This window comes from Dermochelys coriacea, chromosome 6 (assembly GCF_009764565.3).
Source record: "Dermochelys coriacea isolate rDerCor1 chromosome 6, rDerCor1.pri.v4, whole genome shotgun sequence".
Taxonomy (NCBI): Eukaryota; Metazoa; Chordata; order Testudines; family Dermochelyidae; genus Dermochelys; species Dermochelys coriacea.
The window spans coordinates 57,179,252-57,189,558 of record NC_050073.1 but is presented as its reverse complement, the minus strand read 5'-3'; positions in this window follow the sequence as shown (position 1 = coordinate 57,189,558).

Sequence of the window (10,307 nt, the reverse complement as noted above, 5' to 3'; positions counted from 1 at the left end):
AAACAATGGGTTTATCATACACACTGTAAGGAGAGTGATCACTTAAGATAAGCCATCACCAACAGCAGGGGGGGGAAAGGAGGAAAACCTTTCATGGTGACAAGCAGGAAATTCCAGCAGTTAACAAGAATATCAGAGGAACAGTGGGGGGTGGGGTGGGAGGGAGAAATACCATGGGGAAATAGTTTTACTTTGTGTAATGACTCATCCATTCCCAGTCTCTATTCAAGCCTAAGTTAATTGTATCCAGTTTGCAAATTAATGCCAATTCAGCAGTCTCTCGTTGGAGTCTGTTTTTGAAGCTTTTTTGTTGAAGTATAGCCACTCTTAGGTCTGTGATCGAGTGACCAGAGAGATTGAAGTGTTCTCCAACTGGTTTTTGAATGTTATAATTCTTGACGTCTGATTTCTGTCCATTTATTCTTTTACGTACAGACTGTCCAGTTTGACCAATGTACATGGCAGAGGGGCATTGCTGGCACATGATGGCATATATCACATTGGTAGATGCGCAGGTGAACGAGCCTCTGATAGTGTGGCTGATGTGATTAGGCCCTATGATGGTATCCCCTGAATAGATATGTGGGCAGAGTTGGCAACGGGCTCTGTTGCAAGGATAGGTTCCTGGGTTAGTGGTTCTGTTGTGTGGTGTGTGGTTGCTGGTGAGTATTTGCTTCAGATTGGGGGGCTGTCTGTAAGCAAGGACTGACAGCAGGATTGTCTGGCTATGTAGACTCCCTCCTCAGGCCCTTCGTTACCAGCACTCCCAGCTATCTTCGAGACACCACCGATTTCCTGAGGAAACTACAGTCCATTGGTGATCTTCCTAAAAACACCATCCTAGCCACTATGGATGTAGAAGCCCTCTACACCAACATTCCACACAAAGATGGACTACAAGCCGTCAGGAACAGTATCCCCGATACTGTCACGGCTAACCTGGTGGCAGAACTTTGTGACTTTGTCCTGACCCATAACTATTTCACATTTGGTGACAATGTATACCTTCAAATCAGCGGCACTGCGATGGGTACCCGCATGGCCCCACAGTATGCCAACATTTTTATGGCTGACTTAGAACAACGCTTCCTCAGCTCTTGTCCCCTAATGCCCCTACTCTACTTGCGCTACATTGATGACATCTTCATCATCTGGACCCATGGAAAAGAAGCTCTTGAGGAATTCCACCATGATTTCAACAATTTCCATCCCACCATCAACCTCAGCCTAGACCAGTCCACACAAGAGATCCACTTCCTGGACACTACGGTGCTAATAAGTGATGGTCACATAAACACCACCCTATATCGGAAACCTACTGACCGCTATTCCTACCTACATGCCTCTAGCTTTCATCCAGATCATACCACTCGATCCATTGTCTACAGCCAAGCGCTACGATATAACCGCATTTGCTCCAACCCCTCAGACAGAGACAAACACCTACAAGATCTCTATCATGCATTCCTACAACTACAATACCCACCTGCTGAAGTGAAGAAACAGATTGACAGAGCCAGAAGAGTACCCAGAAGTCACCTACTACAGGACAGGCCCAACAAAGAAAACAACAGAACGCCACTAGCCATCACCTTCAGCCCCCAACTAAAACCTCTCCAACGCATCATCAAGGATCTACAACCTATCCTGAAGGACGAGCCATCACTCTCTCAGATCTTGGGAGACAGACCAGTCCTTGCTTACAGACAGCCCCCCAATCTGAAGCAAATACTCACCAGCAACCACACACCACACAACAGAACCACTAACCCAGGAACCTATCCTTGCAACAAAGCCCGTTGCCAACTCTGTCCACATATCTATTCAGGGGATACCATCATAGGGCCTAATCACATCAGCCACACTATCAGAGGCTCGTTCACCTGCGCATCTACCAATGTGATATATGCCATCATGTGCCAGCAATGCCCCTCTGCCATGTACATTGGCCAAACTGGACAGTCTCTACGTAAAAGAATGAATGGACACAAATCAGACGTCAAGAATTATAACATTCAAAAACCAGTTGGAGAACACTTCAATCTCTCTGGTCACTCGATCACAGACCTAAGAGTGGCTATACTTCAACAAAAAAGCTTCAAAAACAGACTCCAACGAGAGACTGCTGAATTGGAATTAATTTGCAAACTGGATACAATTAACTTAGGCTTGAATAGAGACTGGGAATGGATGAGTCATTACACAAAGTAAACTATTTCCCCATGGTATTTCTCCCTCCCACCCCACCCCCCACTGTTCCTCTGATATTCTTGTTAACTGCTGGAATTAGCCTACCTGCTTGTCACCATGAAAGGTTTTCCTCCTTTCCCCCCCCTGCTGTTGGTGATGGCTTATCTTAAGTGATCACTCTCCTTACAGTGTGTATGATAAACCCATTGTTTCATGTTCTCTGTGTGTGTGTATATAAATCTCTCCTCTGTTTTTTCCACCAAATGCATCCGATGAAGTGAGCTGTAGCTCACGAAAGCTTATGCTCTAATAAATTTGTTAGTCTCTAAGGTGCCACAAGTACTCCTTTTCTTTTTGCGAAAACAGACTAACACGGCTGCTACTCTGAAACCTGTGATAGAGAGCACAGTGATTGATTGTTCTCTGTATCCATTAAAGGTAGGACAAGCAGTAACCGGCTTAATCTGAAGCAAGGAAGATTTAGGTTAGGTAAACTTTTAACTATAAGGGTAGTTAAACTCTGGAATAGGCTTCTAAAAGAGGTTTTGGGAATCCCTATCACTCGAGGTTTTACAGAACAGGTCAGACAAACACCTGTCAGGGATGGTCTAGGTATACTTGGTCATGCCTCAGCAAAGGGGGCTGGACTTGCTGATCTCCCATTGTCCCTTCCAGCCCTACATTTCCATGATTCTATGTATTGCAGTGTGCAGCACCTTCTGTTGCCACTCAGGGACACCAAGTGAAGGGGGCTGGTTCAATCCTTGAAGGTGCAAGGTATCCAAGTACCTGTGGGGGGGCTTCTGGCCTTGCAGCACAGACTGTTAGCAGCAGAGTAAGAAGGCACAGAGCAAGGAACACAGAATCCAAATGTAGCATGGTGTGATGGGGTGCTGAAGCTCGTAACTGATATGAAAACCCCCAAAACCTCCTCAGATGCCCTGGACTTGCCCCATGCGCTATGCCATGTAATTCTGTTTTTCTTCTCCCATGCTTTCCTACATGTGTTTGATTTTTTTAAAGCTTAATTTAAGAACACGGTGTCTGGGAGCTATGTTTTGAACAACCAAAGAGTGAATGGTGGCTTAATTTGTATCTCTGGTTTAGTATGGAGACCACAAAATGCTTTTGAAATCTCAGTTGAGTGGTCCCTCCCTTAACCACATCACAGAACTGCTCTCCTAGATTATTTACCTCACTGGAGTGCTCAGAAGACTAAACACTTGTGTTTAAAAAAAACATATTCTGAGACAAGATGGATGGTACAATATCGACTTGTACTTGCACAGACTTTTGAAAAATCCAGCATAAATCACTGTCAAGTTATTGCTTTTCTTTCTCTGAGCATCAGATGGTGTCAGGCCACTAAAGTATTCAAATTATTAGAGCAATGTTTCTGCTTTGGATGATGTGCTTCCTTCTATTTTAATCTGCAGGTTGGCTAACAGATTCCTGCTTAAGCTATGCTCAATTAGTATGAGTTGTTGCACATTGAATGCAATAAGTTTCAAAGTCTCAACATTCTTAACAACCTCACTTAAGAATGAATCCGTATCCCTAAATACCTGACAGGGAGATTTGGTACCATATGGCAAAGGCCATGGTATGTAAGTGACCAACAATTAGGAACAAAACACTTTTGTTGGTATAGTATATGTCCAATTATCTGAATAGCATGAGGGAGACACGGATTTTATTCGGACAATTGGGAGTTCTGATAATCAAGACAGCAGGAGCCTTTCAGCAGCAGTGTGGCCTTTCCCGAAGCTGGGGGCTCATCCTCCTTACATTCCTGGTTTGGGCCTCTGCTCTGCTGACTCACTCCCATGACAGCAGGGCTGTGGTGGCACCCAATACCTGCAGGTGCAAGGGGCAGGGAGAGCAGAGAACCCCAGTCAGGACTCTGCTTTGCCCCCTCTCCGAATGGCAGCCTTCCTTGCACCTTGCACCTCTGCTGTCACAGCCCCACTCTCTTGCTCCCATGACAGTGGGGCTGCAGAGGCTCCCTGCACTGCCACAGAAGCCATTCAGCAGCAGCGTGCCCTCCCCCATGGCCAGAGGCTCATCCTCCTTCTTTCAGTCCTGGCCAGGGGGTCTCTGCTCTATTATCTGAACTTTTGCATTATCCAAACCCATTCGTTGCCCCCCCAGCAGGAGATAATGTGTATTATAGGGTTTGGGATAAACGGGAGTATACCATACTCTATGGGCACTGAGTCTATATTACACGCTAAAAGGAATTATCAGAATGTAACAACTGGGATAGTAAGATAACAGGATAGTACAATGGGAGTCCTGGTCCATGAGCAGGGATCTTAGGCATTACAGTAACACAAATAATAATGGCCCAGTTAATACAGCTGAACTAAGGAATCAGATTATCATCCTCATTTATGTTTGCTTTTTAATCTGAAAGATGTGGGTTGAGATTTTCCATTTTTAAAAAACTCTCTTTAGCAGAGAACAATTTTGCAACTGTAAGTGATTGAAGCAATTATTTAATAACTGAGGAACTTTCTAGTATGAATACTTATAAACGAAAAGACAGCAATGCAACACAGAATTTTAAGCAACAAACAGTATGGCCTTCAAGTTCTTTCTCTGAGGACTTGCTGGTGATAAACTGCATGTGTTAGGAAACCATCTAGGCAGGCTTTCACTCTGTGGCTTACTTCAGCTGAGCTGCCAGCCAAAGGCTTGCTACAGGCATATCAAAAGCCTGCCTAGATACTTTTATAATGCATTCAGTAAGTAATTTTGAGGACTTAGAAACATAACTGTCTATGGCGAGACTGTGGTCAGCTGCTCAGAAGCAAGCCATAGCCACAAGGTTATATATTGATATATGTATGCATATACATCTGCTGTTGTTTTTCATATAACTAATTTATATTCATTGTCTTCAAAAATCCTTTCAGATACAAACAAGGTATGTAAAGTATACCCAGGAAACATTGATTGCACAACGCTCATCATAGTCAATATGGGACTTGTTATTCAGATACAAGAAAACGCACAGTTAAGTTGTTACACATATGTTTTCATTAGTACAAATACATGTTTCTGGTTAGCTTACAATTAGCAGCACCTGGATAATACACATATATAAAAGTCTTTGATAAGTATCAAGTTAAAATTGGCATTCTTCAGCTCTGTTTGAGTCCTCATCTGGCTGATAGGTCAAGAAATAATTAGAATACTTAGGTCAGGATACTATGATAACTTTAGTCTTTTCTAGTAATGCAAGTGGCCTCCTTCATAAAATGAAAGAAACTGAGAGTTATAGACTGTACCTCTTTTCCAATAGGATTGATCTTGTGGCTGAAAGGGACTTTGGGCCCAGGCCGGGGGGTTCTCATCCTTCAGGGAAGACAGGTAGAGCAGCTCTCAGTATCTGCTACTGCAACTTGTAAGGGCACTGAGTTGACCTGATGGCCAATAGGGACTTTGGGCCCACAGCTGGAGGATCCTAATCCTCTGAAGGAGGCATTAAGGTTGACCTTGTGAGAAAGGGTCTGGCCACCTCTCCCTCTTGTGCAGAAATGGGTTCACCAGATAGCTGCCCAACCAAGATATTGGTTATCTGGGTGCCAGGGAATGTGAGGCTGTAAAAGGGCATGCCTGCCCTGTAGCATCCCCTGCTGGCCAAACATGGCTCTGCAGCATCATTCCTCAATTTCCCTTCTTTCAGGGCCCCTTAAGAACTGCTGGTGCTCTACTTTATTAAGCCCAAATAAATTTGAAATAAATTTCCCTGACCTGTGGTCTCTCCCCTTGGGTTCAGGAGGATGCCCAGCCCTCCTTCCTTGGGCTTGTGTTTTTGGACTTTGAGCCCCTGCTCTATCAACTTTCCCAGCCACTTTCTTCAGAACCCTTTCAGTAGCAATCTCTGTCATTCTTTCCCTGAGCTGCGAGAGGTCCACAGATAATAAAAGTCCTCACCCATTCTGAAGGAAGAGACAAAATATATACTGCCTTCTTCCCAGACCTTGTCCTAATTGGCTGCCCTGCCTACTCTATAAAACATCTGGTCCCAGGCCCTTAAAGAAACTGTATCCTGGGTTTCCCCCAAGCCTTAACTGTTCCCCTGGGACCATCTTCCTCTCTCCCAATCCCTAGCTCTGCCTTCTCTAGATCTTCATCCACTTTAAAAACCCCAGGCTTAAAAGGACACACCACAGAACAGGTGTTGACTGACCACTAGTGATTACTACTGTTAAGAGGACAGGCACCCTGTTACAAAGGCATTTTTCTATAAGATATATTTGTTGTTGTATAGTGTGTTTGACATAATTGGCATTTTCCTAGTTTTTTAATGGTAAGTGTTTGCTGTACCTCAGCAACCTATTCTGTTGCACAACCGAGGGGGAGATTTTACAAAGAGACAAATGCAAATCAACAGGACTTGGGTGTCTAACTGCCATTGAAAATTTTCCCCATTGTGAATATGTATATTTGATATTATTAAATAGTAATATACAGATTGGTTCATTTTAAGTCAAATTGGATGCACAAACCTTTATTTACACTATTGTGTCTTTAGTTTCAAGAACAGCCTTTTTTATGGCCTACTTATGTTCTTGGGAGCTAATGTTTCCCTGTGTTACAAAAAAGATGCCACTTCTGGGAAACATGATGAATATCTGGGTCACTGGGAGCCAAGAGAAAACAGCCAAGAGACAGAAAACCTTGTACCACTGTACTGAGTTTGAAATGCTGTGGAGCCCTCTCTATGATGCTGAACTTAATATAGCAATTCAAGTTGAAGCTAAATGCTGCTCAGCTTTCCAAGATTCTGGCAGTCTTTGAATTCTCATTCTCAGATCTCTGAGCTCCCACTCTCCCAAGTGAGTTTGCTAATCAAAACTGAGAGCATTTTTGGTGTTTCCCCCATGCAGCCTTCCAGAAGGATCTGAACATGAGAAAGGACACTGTCTGGTTGTAGATCTGGCCCATAGATATTTGGATGTATCAGAACAACAGAAGGCATTAGCAATATTAATAATATTAACTGTGACTCTTCAAGATTGCCATATCCTTCAGTATTCAGAATGCCTACAACCACATGTGACAGATACTATCATGTTGCTTAATGCACTTCAGAAAGGTGCTCAGACACTCTGATGAAGAGGGCTGTATAAGACCTTTGAATAGAATAGAATCAAAGCCTTCTTGACCTTTTGCCTCCTCCTCATGTCTCATTCTCAATCAGTACATACCCCAGGCAGCCTGAACCTCTTGGGCTTATATGGAACCAGAGCTCCAAGTTAAAACTCCCTTCCTGAGTGGTCCTCAATGATGCAGGGAGGTACCTTATGCATTTTGCTGCACACGCAGGGATTAATCAAGCCCAGGAAATGAAGATTAAGTTGAAATTTCAAGAGATTTGAGGGAGGCATAATACTGTAGATTTGCACAAGGAAATCAGTTCCAAAAAATTTTGTGGGATAATTAAGAATTTTGCATCTCATTTAAAAGATCACATCTCCAGTGTTACGCACCCTAGTACCTTATTGGTGCACTGATTCAGTCCCGACCCAGGAAGAAGGAATATCATCTACTATACCACCAACATGATATCGGCTGCTCTGCTAGATTGAAACAGTATCACAAGAGATAAATGGTGGGAGTTGCTTCTCTCAAGTAATTTAAAAACAAATTGGACAAAGAATAGGAATATATTTTGTAAGAAACAATCCTGTATAGGTTTTCCCCCAGAGGGTGAACTAGGTGATCCATTTGTATTTTAATCTCTAATTTCTATATTCTTTCATACAAATAATGTTAATAGCTGTATGTTGGAAGTATGGACCATTGTTGCAGGTGGGAGTTTTAGAGATTGAGAGGGCAGATGGAGGTCTGGTAGGGAGAAGGTGGCAAAATGGGTGCAGGATTATGAGGCTAGAGAGAGGACTGATCCACAAAATAATCTCTTTCATTTACTGCTCTGCAAAATAAAATGTTGGAGAAGCGTAATTCAAAGGGACCAAATCTTTAGGTGGACAGCAGTACCTACTACAGTAGAACCTCAGAGTTACAAACACCTGGGGAATGGAGATTGTGTGCAACTCTGAAATGTTCATAACTCTGAACAAAACGTTATGCTTGTTCTTTAAAAAATTTACAGCTGAACATTGACTTAATACAACTTTGAAACTTTACGATTCAGAAGTAAAATGCTTTTAACTATCTTAATTTAAATGAAATAAGCACAGAAACAGTTTCCTTACCTTGTCTAATCTTTTTTTATAACTTTCTCTTTATTTTTTTAGTAGTTTACATTTAACACTGTTTTGCACCGTATTCACACTTTTTTTTTCTTTGTTGCTGTCTGATTTCATACTTCTGGTTGCAAATGAGATGTGTGCTTGACTGGTCGGTTTGTAATTCTGGTGTTTGTAACTCTGAGCCTCTACTGTAATAGTATTCCAAAGCTTAAATGCACTCGTGTAGTGAATTGTCTGGTGGGCAGAGCACTTGTAGTGGAGAGACTGTGGTGCATTTTCTTTGGAATCAGCTGTGAGTAAGGGGACTGTTGCCCCCTTACTAACATTCAGTGGGGGTGTTTTAGTTGCTAGCTCCAGTACTAAAAGGGGGGTTGATGGGAAATCAGAACTCTGAGACTGACAGTCCCCAGGAACAATGGGGAGAGGCCAATACGCCAGGTCAGCCTGTATGACAGGGCGGGTAGGCTAATCAGGGAATCAGGAGGCCAGACAGGTCCCCTCCTCTGTGTGAGCTGGAATTGCCTGGGTCAGACAGAGTGGGGCCGAGCTAAGGAGAAAGCAGGGGGCTGAACTGAGCTGGGGAGCAGAGCTGTGCCAGATCCAGAGGGACCAGAAAAGCAGCCCAGAGAGAGCAGACCCTGTCCTGGGAGCAGAGCTGCAGCCCCAAAGCCAGAGGCACATCCCAGAGAGAGCAGACTTGCCCTGGGAGGAGAGCTGCAGCAACCAGAGCCAGAGGGGCCAGAAAAGCAGCCCACGAAGCAGGTCAGTGCTGGAAGCAGAGTCACAGAAGCAGCCTGCAGAGCAGACCTGTCCTGGGAGGAGAGCTGTAGCAACCAGAGCCAGAGGGGCCAGAGAAACAGCCCAGGGAGCTGGAGGCAGAGCAGCAGCCATGCTGAAGTGGAGTGGAGCTGGAGCTTAGGCAGAGTGGAGCTGGAGCTGGGGCTGGGGCTGGGTGATGTGAGCAGCTGGGGAAAGCGAGGGGGGACCCTGGGCCCAACACAGGCAGACACCTCAGCCAGGATGCTCTGCAGGCCAGACTCAAAGGAGGATTGGTAACCCTGACAGGACGGGGGCAATGCTGGGAAGAAGGGCCCTGCCACCTACAGCCTGTGGCCACCACCAGAGCGAGTGTCCAACCCACAGTATCCCTGCAGCACAGCCAGGGCATGAGAAGAAGGCCTGGGACTTGCAAGGAACAGACTGTGAACTGCCCTGACATTCGAGAGACACTGTTTGTGATGTTCCCTGCCATAGAGCGGGTTGATATGTTTCCTTTAACCTTTCCCATTTCCCCTTATTCTTTTTAAAATTAATTGTTGATTAAATAACTTGCATTTGCTTCAAATTGTATGTAATGGTCAGCGGGTCAGAGAAGTGCCCAGTGCAGCGAGAGTACCCCAGAGTGGGGACACCCTAGCCCCTGTCCTAGGTGACCACAGCAGGGTTGGGGGTCAAGCACTCCAGGAATTCTGGGCCCAGCCTTGTTGGGGTTACAAGGACTCTACCAGACAGGAGAGTGGAAGGGGAGTCCTCAAGGGCAGGGAGGCCACTGGATAAAGGAAGTGGGAGTGAGGACTCGGATCCTTTCGCTAGCCCACTTCACAGGGGTAGTGCAGAAGCCAGGAAAGTTCCCCACAATAGCGGGACTATTCCCCTGCTTACATATGACTTGTGCAACAGATGCCGTGGTTACTTTATTGACCATGAAATATGGGCATCATTTTAACACAATTTTCCTTACTCTCTATCTCTGGAGAAATTACAGGTGAGTATCAATCAAGTTGTCTTCTAATGTGTACCATTCTCATTGTTAATGTTTCCACTGTTTAATTTGAAAACTTTCTAAAGAAAACTTTGGAGGAGAGGCGCATGTTGTACTCAAGAGAAAGC